The sequence below is a fragment of the Hypanus sabinus genome, chromosome 7, assembly GCF_030144855.1.
Source record: "Hypanus sabinus isolate sHypSab1 chromosome 7, sHypSab1.hap1, whole genome shotgun sequence".
Taxonomy (NCBI): Eukaryota; Metazoa; Chordata; class Chondrichthyes; order Myliobatiformes; family Dasyatidae; genus Hypanus; species Hypanus sabinus.
The window spans coordinates 174525801-174536359 of record NC_082712.1 but is presented as its reverse complement, the minus strand read 5'-3'; positions in this window follow the sequence as shown (position 1 = coordinate 174536359).

Sequence of the window (10559 nt, the reverse complement as noted above, 5' to 3'; positions counted from 1 at the left end):
ATACACATTGACTGTAATTCACAGTTTTTTTTCTCTGTTATTATATATTGCATTGTACTGCTGCCACAAAAACTACAAATTTCAGGACTTATGCCAATGATATTAAACCTGATTTTGATTCTGATTCTGATTCCTCAACCCTGGAACAAAGACTGCGTGTGTTCTTAGAAAAATATTCTCTCTCCAGCGCAGAACAGGCCCTTCCAGCCCAAAAAGCAACACTGCCCAGCAGCCCACCTATTTAACACTAGCCTAACCGCAGGACAATTTACAGTGGCCAATTAGCCTACTAACTGGGATGACTTTGGACTGTGGAGTGTGAGAGGAAACTGGCGCACCACGAGGGAATCTACACGCTCAGCGGAATGACGTACAAACATCTACAGACGCCACCGGTGTTGAAATCTGAACAGTGAAAATATTCCATTGGCTTATGAGCTGCAGCATTGGGTACAACCGAGGTTTTGAGAAGACAGAGAGATAATCACCACTTTAGAACGCTGGTCCAACTTAATTTCTTTCCCAGAACTTTAACAGCAGAAAATAAACTAATCAGGTAGTCTCAGATTTGGAGCGGAGAAGAGGGAGAGAGTGCCCTCTAGTGGCAACTCTAGCTCAGGGATAACATTTATACCGTATTCTGATTCAGACGTCTAAATTGTTATTTACACCAGGCTGCAATAGAATTCATTGTTTGTATGAAACTCACAGAGTAAACACTTGGCTTAGCAATAATCAATACAACAATGAATACACAGAGAAGTGCCAAACAGCGGAGTGGGGCAAATCATAAACGCAAGAGATTCTGCAGATACTGTAAATCCAGAGCAACACACACAACGTGCTGGAGGAACTCAGCAGGTCGGGCAGTAACTATGGAGGGGAATAAATAGTCAACGCTTTGGGCTGAGACACTTCATCAGACCTGGAAAGGAAAGGGGGCAGTTCAGAATATTATAATCATGCAAACTGAGTTAGTGCGAAATGAAATGCTGCAGTGACAGTATGGAAGAGGTAGATTTTTGGGGGCTGGAGAACGAGGCAACACCGCTGGGGAGGGGAATGTGAGAGACATGACGGGTTCAAAAGTCTGGCAGCAGCGAGGAAGAAGCTGTTCTTGAGTCTGGTCGTCTGGGTTTTCAAGCTCCTGTCTCTTCTCCCTGAAGATAGAAGAGAGAAAAGGGAATGGTCCTGGTGGGTAGAGGCAAGAGTGTCTGCTTCATGATAAATTCTTCGTAGTACTTGGACGTCACAGTCTTGTCTCACTCTAGTTTTCCCAATCTTGAAGATCTAATGATTAAGTGTTGACCATTCAACTTACCAAGAGAGATTTCCTCCGTAATCACGACTGCTGTTTACCAACCCCCAAAGGCAGATGTCAAGCAAGCACTCAATGAATTAACAACAAGAAACAACCAACCTCCACACCTTTCACATTTTGCCAGGGACTTCAATCAAGCTAGCTTGAAGAAATAGCTGCCCAATTATCAACAACATATCACCTGCATCGCCAGAGGCCCGAACACACTTGTCCACTGCGATACTACCATCAAGAATGCCTACCGTTTCATCGCTAGACCGCATTTCGGGAAATCTGATCATCTGGCTGTCCTTCTACTTACATACAGACAGAGACTAATGAGCAAGTCTGGAGAAAAGGACAAGGAAGTGGGAACGGGAGGCAGAGGAGTGGCTACAAGATTTCTTCATGTTGGTGGACTGGGTCATGTTCAAGGACTGTTATCAGAGGATCTGAACAAATACACTATGGTTCTACCACAGATATTATAGAGGAAGTCATGGACGAGTGTGCCCCAAAAAATCATTCAGCATCTTCCCCAGGTAGAAGCACTGGCTGAAACAAGAGATCTGCAATCGCTGAGGGCTAGGTCAGTGGCATTCAGGACTAACGACACAAAAAAGTCCAGAAGGTCCAAGTATGATCGCCAAACAGCCAACTCACATGCGAAGTGGCAATCCCAGACCATCCTGAATCACTGAAGGATGCTCAGCAGCTATGGGAGGGCTTGAATGCCATCACCTCCTACAAAGAAAAACCAAGCAACATAAACGACAATAACGTTTTGCTTCCAGCACCTTCATGAACTCCCACTGCCCCAGATGACCTTGTGATTTCAGTCTCTGAGGCCGATGTGTTAGCATCCTTCACGAGGCTGAACCCCTGGAAAGCATCCGGGCTAGACAGAGCACCTGGCCGATCACTAAAGACCTGTGATAATCAGTTGGCTGGAATGTTAACTGATATATTTAACCTCTTGCTTTGGCGGTCTGAGGTCCCCACCTGCTTCAAAGCTCTTTAAAGTTCAAAGTAAATTTATTATCGAAGTACATATATGTCACCATATGCAACCATAAGATTCATTTTTTGTGGGCGTACTGGATGGTGGGTGTCCCTGATGGTGGACGCTGCTTTCCTGAGACAGTGTTTCATGTAGATGTGCTCAATGCTGGGAAGGGCTTTACCTGTGATGGACTGGGCCGTATTCACTACTTTTTGTAATTGTTCATCCTTTCCTTCATTTTATGATTGGAAGAGCAAATACTGCAGATCTACAACGCCAGCAAGTTGCTCGATGTCAGTGGAGCTGGCTTCGATGAGCACTGTATTCCTGCCTGTGAAGGAGACTGAGGAGAAAGTGTCGGTGGCGGTGCACAGTCCAACAAGGGATACAAATGGTTGTCTTGGATATTTTTCTTACGATCACAAGACCCTGTTGGACACTGATAATGTAAAATACTGCAAGTCTGGTTCACTGGTTTATTGGTGAAAGCGACAGTGAGGAAGCTGTGTGGACCAGGTGCTCATTTCACAGGGTCGCCCGCCGTGGGTGCCCAGAGGAGGAGGTGTGGTGCTGCCAGCATTTGGCGAGGTTGGCGCTGTTCTCCAGTGTTTGCTCAGCTGAAGACAAACTGGATTGTATTCGTATAGCACATGATGATTGGACAGTTATGTGCTTGTTCTTGCAGAAACATGGCTCCAGGACAACATCCATGTACCATCAATCTAAAGGACATGACACTCAGGCTCTTGGGCTCTGTTATATAATTCTTTCAGTGATTGTGTCTTTTACTGCTGTCGTAATTTTATGTGCTAATCAGTGCCCTGTGCAATGTTTGACTATTAGTTCACAAATATGAGAAAATCTGCTGAAACATCAACTGGTTATTCTTTTCCATAGATGCTGCTTGGCCTGCTGAGTTTCTCCAGCATTTTCTGTACATTGTGTGTGTGACAGTGACAGTGGGAGTGACAGTGGCCGAGCCTCGGGCACAGAGGACGGCCCTGTAGCTCAGAAGGGTAGGGTTAGAAGAAAGAGGTCCATAGTAATAGGGGACTCAATAGTCAGGGGCTCAGACAGGCGTTTCTGTGGAGGTGACCGGGAGTCCCGGATGGTAATTTGTCTTCCTGGTGCCAGGGTTCGGGACGTTTCTGATCGCGTCCAAGATATCCTGAAGTGGGAGGGTGAAGAGCCAGAGGTCGTAGTACATGTAGGTACCAATGACATAGGAAGGAAAGGGGAAGAGGTCCTGAAACGAGAGTATAGGGAGTTAGGAAGGCAGTTAAGAAGAAGGACCGCAAAGGTAGTAATCTCGGGATTACTGCCTGTACCACGCGACAGTGAGAGTAGGAATAGAATTAGGTGGAGGATGAATGCGTGGCAGTGGGATTGGAGCAGGGGGCAGGGATTCAAGTTTCTGGATCATTGGGACCTCTTCTGGGGCAGGAGTGACCTGTTCAAGAAGGACGGGTTACACTTGAATCGTGGGGGGGAGGTTTGCTAGGGCCACAGGGCGGACTTTAAACTAGTAAGACGGGGGGGCGGGAGACTATTTGAGGAGACTATGGGAGAGGAGGTTAGTTCACCAGTGGAGCAAGTAAATAGACAGTGTGTGAGGGAGGAAAGGCAGGTGATGGAGAAGGGATGCGCTCAGCCCGAAGATGTAGGGGAGAAGAAAGAAAAGGATAATAAATTTGAATGCATTGTTAGGGATGGAAAGAGAGGAGGAGATGGAGAGTATCTTAAATGTATCTATTTTAATGCTAGGAGCATTGTAAGAAAGGTGGATGAGCTTAAAGCGTGGATTGATACCTGGAATTATGATGTTGTAGCTATTATTGAAACATGGTTGCAGGAAGGGTGTGATTGGCAACTAAATATTCCTGGATTTAGTTGCTTCAGGTGTGATAGAGTAGGAGGGGCCAGAGGAGGAGGTGTTGCATTGCTTGTCCGAGAAAATCTTATGGCGGTGCTTTGGAAGGATAGATTAGAGAGCTCCTCTAGGGAGGCCATTTGGGTGGAATTGAAGAATGGGAAAGGTGCAGTAACACTGATAGGAGTGTATTATAGGCCACCTAATGGGGCGCGTGAGTTGGAAGAGCAAATGTGTAAGGAGATAGCAGATATTTGTAGTAAACACAAGGTGGTGATTGTGGGAGATTTTAATTTTCCACACGTAGACTGGGAAGCTCATTCTGTAAAAGGGCTGGATGGTTTAGAGTTTTTGAAATGTGTGCAGGATAGTTTTTTGCAACAATACATAGAAGTACCGACTAGAGATGGGGCAGTGTTGGATCTCCTGTTAGGGAATGCAATAGGTCAGCTGACAGATGTATGTGTTGGGGAGCACTTCGGGTCCAGTGATCACAATAGCATTAGCTTCAATATAATTATGGAGAAGGACAGGACTGGACCTAGAGTTGAGATTTTTGATTGGAGAAAGGCTAACTTTGAGGGGATGCGAAGGGATTTAGAGAGAGTGGATTGGGTCAAGTTGTTTTATGGGAAGGATGTAATAGAGAAATGGAGGTCATTTAAGGGTGAAATTATGAGGGTACAGAATCTTTATGTTCCTGTTAGGGTGAAAGGAAAGGTTAAAGGTTTGAGAGCACCATGGTTTTCAAGGGATATTAGAAATTTGGTTCAGAAAAAGAGGGATGTCTACAATAGATATAGGCAGCATGGAGTAAAGGAATTGCTCAAGGAATATAAAGAATGTAAAAGGAATCTTAAGAAAGAGATTAGAAAAGCTAAAAGAAGATACGAGGTTGGTTTGGCAAATAAGGTGAAAGTAAATCCAAAAGGTTTCTACAGTTATATTAAAAGCAAGAGGATAGTGAGGGATAAAATTGGCCCCTTAGAGAATCAGAGTGGTCAGCTATGTGTGGAACCGAAGGAGATGGGAGAGATTTTGAATGATTTCTTCTCTTCAATATTCACTAAGGAGAAGGATATTGAATTGTCTAAGGTGTGGGAAACAAGTAAGGAAGTTATGGAACCTATGACAATTAAAGAGGTGGAGGTACTGGCGCTTTTAAGAAATTTAAAAGTGGATAAATCTCCAGGTCCTGACAGGATATTCCCCAGGACCTTGAGGGAAGTTTGTGTAGAAATAGCAGAAGCTCTGACGGAGATCTTTAATATGTCATTAGAAACGGGGATTGTGCCGGAGGATTGGCGTATTGCTCGTGGTTCCATTGTTTAAAAAGGGTTCTAGAAGGAAGCCTAGCAATTATAGACCTGTCAGTTTGACATCAGTGGTGGGTAAATTAATGGAAAGTATTCTTAGAGATAGTATTTATAATTATCTGGATAGACGGGATCTGATTAGAAGTAGCCAGCATGGATTTGTGCGTGGAAGGTCATGTTTGACAAACCTTATTGAATTTTTTGAAGAAGTTACGAGGAATGTTGATGAGGGTAAGGCAGTGGATGTAGTCTATATGGACTTCAGCAAAGCCTTTGACAAAGTTCCACATGGAAGGTTAGTTAAGAAGGTTCAGTCGTTAGGTATTAATGCTGGAGTAATAAAATGGATTCAACAGTGGCTAGATGGGAGATGCCAGAGAGTAGTGGTGGATAATTGTTTATCGGGATGGAGGCCGGTGACTAGCGGGGTGCCTCAGGGATCTGTTTTGGGCCCAATGTTGTTTGTAATATACATAAATGATCTGGATGATGGGGTGGTAAATTGGATTAGTAAGTATGCCGATGATACTAAGGTAGGAGGTGTTGTGGATAATGAGGTGGATTTTCAAAGCTTGCAGGGAGATTTATGCCGGTTAGAAGAATGGGCTGAATGTTGGCAGATGGAGTTTAATGCTGAGAAGTGTGAGGTTCTACATTTTGGCAGGAATAATCCAAACAGAACATACAGAGTAAATGGTAGGGCATTGAGGAATGCAGAGGAACAGAGAGATCTAGGAATAACTGTGCATAGTTCCCTGAAAGTGGAGTCTCATGTAGATAGGGTGGTGAAGAGGGCTTTTGGAACGCTGGCCTTTATAAATCAAAGCATTGAGTACAGAAGTTGGGATGTAATGCTAAAGTTGTACAAGGCATTGGTAAGGCCAAATTTGGAATATTGTGTGCAGTTCTGGTCACCGAATTATAGGAAAGATATCAATAAATTAGAGAGAGTGCAGAGACGATTTACTAGGATGTTACCTGGGTTTCAGCACTTAAGTTACAGAGAAAGGTTGAACAAGTTAGGTCTCTATTCATTGGAGCGTAGAAGGTTGAGGGGGGATTTGATCGAGGTATTTAAAATTTTGAGAGGGATAGATAGAGTTGACGTGAACAGGCTGTTTCCATTGAGAGTAGGGGAGATTCAAACTAGAGGACATGATTTGAGAGTTAGGGGGCAGAAGTTTAAGGGAAACACGAGGGGGTATTTCTTTACTCAAAGAGTGATAGCTGTGTGGAATGAGCTTCCTGTAGAAGTAGTAGAGGCCAGTTCAGTTGTGTCATTTAAGGTAAAATTGGATAGGTATATGGACAGGAAAGGAGTGGAGGGTTATGGGCTGAGTGCGGGTAGGTGGGACTAGGTGAGATTAAGGGTTCGGCACGGACTAGGAGGGCCAAGATGGCCTGTTTCCGTGCTGTGATTGTTATATGGTTATATGGTTATATGGACTGTTGGTGCTGTTTTGCACCTTAGCCCTGGAGGAACACTGATTCATGTGGCTGTGTTCTTATGTATGGTACAGGAAGGAGGTTTACGAGTCTTAGGACCCACACCATCAGGTTCAGGGACAGTTATTACCCCTCAACCATCAGGCTCCTGAACCTGTGTGGATAACTTCACTCACCACAATGAGCCTCAGGTCCCACACCACCAGGTTCAGGAACAGTTATTACTCCTCAACCATCAGGCTCCTGAACCAGTGTGGTTAACTTCACTCACCACAATGAGCCTCAGGTCCCACACCACCAGGTTCAGGAACAGTTATTACCCCTCAACCATCAGGCTCCTGAACCAGTGTGGATAACTTCACTCACCACAATGAGCCTCAGGTCCCACACCACCAGGTTCAGGGACAGTTATTATCCCTCAACCATCAGGCTCCTGAACAAGAGAGGATAACTTCACCCACCCCAACACTGAATTCTTCCTACAATCTATGGACTCACTTTCAAGGAATTTTCATCTTCATGTTCTGGATATTTTATAGAGTCATAGAAAAGTGCAACATAGAAGCAGGCCTTTCAGCTCATCTAGTCCATGCCGAAGCATTTAAACTGCCTCGTTCGATCAGCCTGCACTGGGACCATAGCCCTCTACACCTCTGCTATCCATGTACCTATCCAAACTTCTCTTAAACATTGAAATCAAGCTTGCATGCACCACTTGTGCTGGCAGCTCATTCCATACTCTCATGACTCTCTGAGTGAAGAAGTTTCCCTCAGGATCCCCTTTTATTGCTTATTTATTTATTATTAATTATTTTTTTCATATTGGCAGTTTTGTATATTGGTTGTTTGTCTGTCCTGTTGAAAATGATCTTTCCTTGATTCTATTATGGTTCCTGTGTTTACCAAGTATTCCCAGGAGAAAATGAATCTCAGGGTTGTATATGGTGATATATATGTACTTTGATAACAGATTTATTTTCAACCTGAATGACAATTAAGCTTGAACTTGGACTAGTCACAGGGAGAATATGTAAACACGTTTGCGACAGTGGTGGAAATTGAAGGCTGTTCGCTGGCAAATCGAACCTGGTAACCCAGGTTTACCTCACTGTCAGAGGGTTGAAGAGGAGATTCAGCAGGATGTTGTCAGGAAGAGAGCAACTCTGTAATGAGGACAGAAATCAAGAAGATAACAGAATTCTTGATCAGATAGGGAAGTGGGCCAAGGAGTGACAAATGGATTTCAATGCAGCTAAGTGTGAAGTGATGCATTTTATAAAGTCAAACTAGTGTAGGACTAACACTATGGCAATAATAAAAAATTACCAATCAATCAAAATATATATTGCAACAATAAGGGAATAATGAGTCATTGGTTATCTGATCATTCATGATGGTAGAGTGGAAGAAGCTTTTCCTAAAATGTTGAGTGTGGGTCTTTAGATTCCTGTGCCTCCTCCGATGTTAGTAAGGAGAAGAAGACATCTTGCGTGTAGGGGCCCATCTTGAGACATCGCCTTTTAAAGATGTCCTCGATGGTGGGAGACTAGTGCTTGCGATGGAGCTGGCTGAGTTTACAACTACGTGCAATTTTTTATGATCCTGCGCATTGGTGTCTCCATACCAGGTGGTGATTCAACCATTCAGAATGCTCTCCATAGTACTTGTGTCAAAAATTGGAAGAGTCTTTGGTAACATACTCCTCCAACTCCTAATTAAGTAGAGCTTCTGTCACGCCTTCATCACCTTGCATCATTTGCCTTCCTCAAGAGCAGGGCCATCCTCCCCAGTGAGCTGTGCAAACAATTTATACGTCAGTGCCACTAAAGAGGGTGGATGCTGTAGTGTGTAAGATTAGTCTCAGTGGATCCAACATTGTCAAAGTGCCCATGCTACATAAAGAGTTTTGATGGGATATTCTAAAGCTAAGCATAGAACACAGAATAGTACAGGACAGGAGCAGACCAAGATGCCCATGCTGACCACAATGCCAATTTAAACTGAAGCTCCCCCTCAGGTTTCCCTTAAATATTTCACCTTTCATCGGCTAAGGCTGAGAGGTGAAATAATTAAGGGGAACTTGAGGGGGAAACTTGTTCACTCAGAGAGTGGTGTGAGTGGAGAGCAACCTGACAGCAGGAGTGGTGGATGAGGGTTTGATTTCACCATCTGAGAGAAGTTTGGATAAGTACATGGATGGGAGGGGTATGGAGGGCATTGTTCTGGGCAGGGGTTGAGGGGGTTGGACAGAATAACAGTTTGGCACAGACTAGATGGACTGAAGGGTCTGTTCCTGTGTTGTAATGATCTATGGACAGGCCCTTCAGCCCACAATCACCGTGCTGACTATGATGCCAATTTAATTTAGACATCTGCCTGCAGATGGCATGTATCACACCATTCCTTGCCTGTTAGTGTGTCTGCCTAAATACTTCTTAAATATCTTTGCCATATCTGAGTCCACCAATAACTCTGGCAGCACTTTTCACATATCTACCATTCTGTGTAAAGAACATTCCTTACACATCTCCTTTAAACCTGCCCCATTTCACTTTAAATGCATGATCTCTAGTATCTGACATTTCTACCCTGGGTGAAAGGCTATGTCTGTCTGTCCTATCTTGTAAAGTTATCAACTTCTAACAGGTCTTCTCTCAGTCGCTGACACTGGAGAGAAAACAAGTTTCTCCAGCCTCTTCTGACAACTAATGCTCTCTATTCCAGCTCCCATCCGGGTAAGTCTTCTGAACCTTCTCCAATCATCCTGACTGTAATGTGCCCACCAAAAAAGTCATGGAAAGTGTTCAAAACAGTATTTCTACATTCTAAAGCCCACACTTTTATTCCCTTCTACCCCTCCCATCCATGTACTTATCCACCACTCCTGCTGGCAGGTTGCTGTACACATGCATTGTCATACATCCCTCTATACTGTAGAAAGAGAAAGTGAGATGGGGGAGACAAGGAGAGGGAGAAAGACGGAAAGAGAGAGGCAGACAGACAGACAGACTGAAAGTAAATGAGGGAGATAGAAATAGAGATAAAGGGATGGAGACATATAAAAAAACATGGTCCAAGGATACTCCCTAGAGGCAAAGGTGGAGAGTGACAATCCGGGTGGAGAGCCGATCAGTCACTGGCCCAATCAAGTTTAAGCTCAAGTTTAATTGTCATTCATCCATACACATGAATATAGTGTATGGGATATCTTTCACTCAACTTCACTTGCCCCATCACCACAACCTATGGACTCACTTTCAAGGACTTTTCATGTAAAGCTATCGAAAGGTATTGCTTATTTATTTATTTGTTATTTATATTATTATTTCTTTGTTTTTTCTTTGCATAATTTGCTGTCTTTTGCACACTCGTTGTCCTGGTGCATGCATCCTTTCATTGATTCTACTGTGTTTCCCAGAGCCTCTGAAGCAGTCCTACGTTGAGTTCAACACTGACTGGCAACGCCTGTGACACTGCGGGTGCCCAGCTGTCTCAATCTCTGGTATTCCTTTGGATTCATCAGCTGCATGGAGAGGGGGAGCCTACTGCATGGGCAACAGCTTGCTCTCCATAACCTACTGGCCTGGCTTGCATATCACGCAGACAGCTAAGGCACAATTTCCA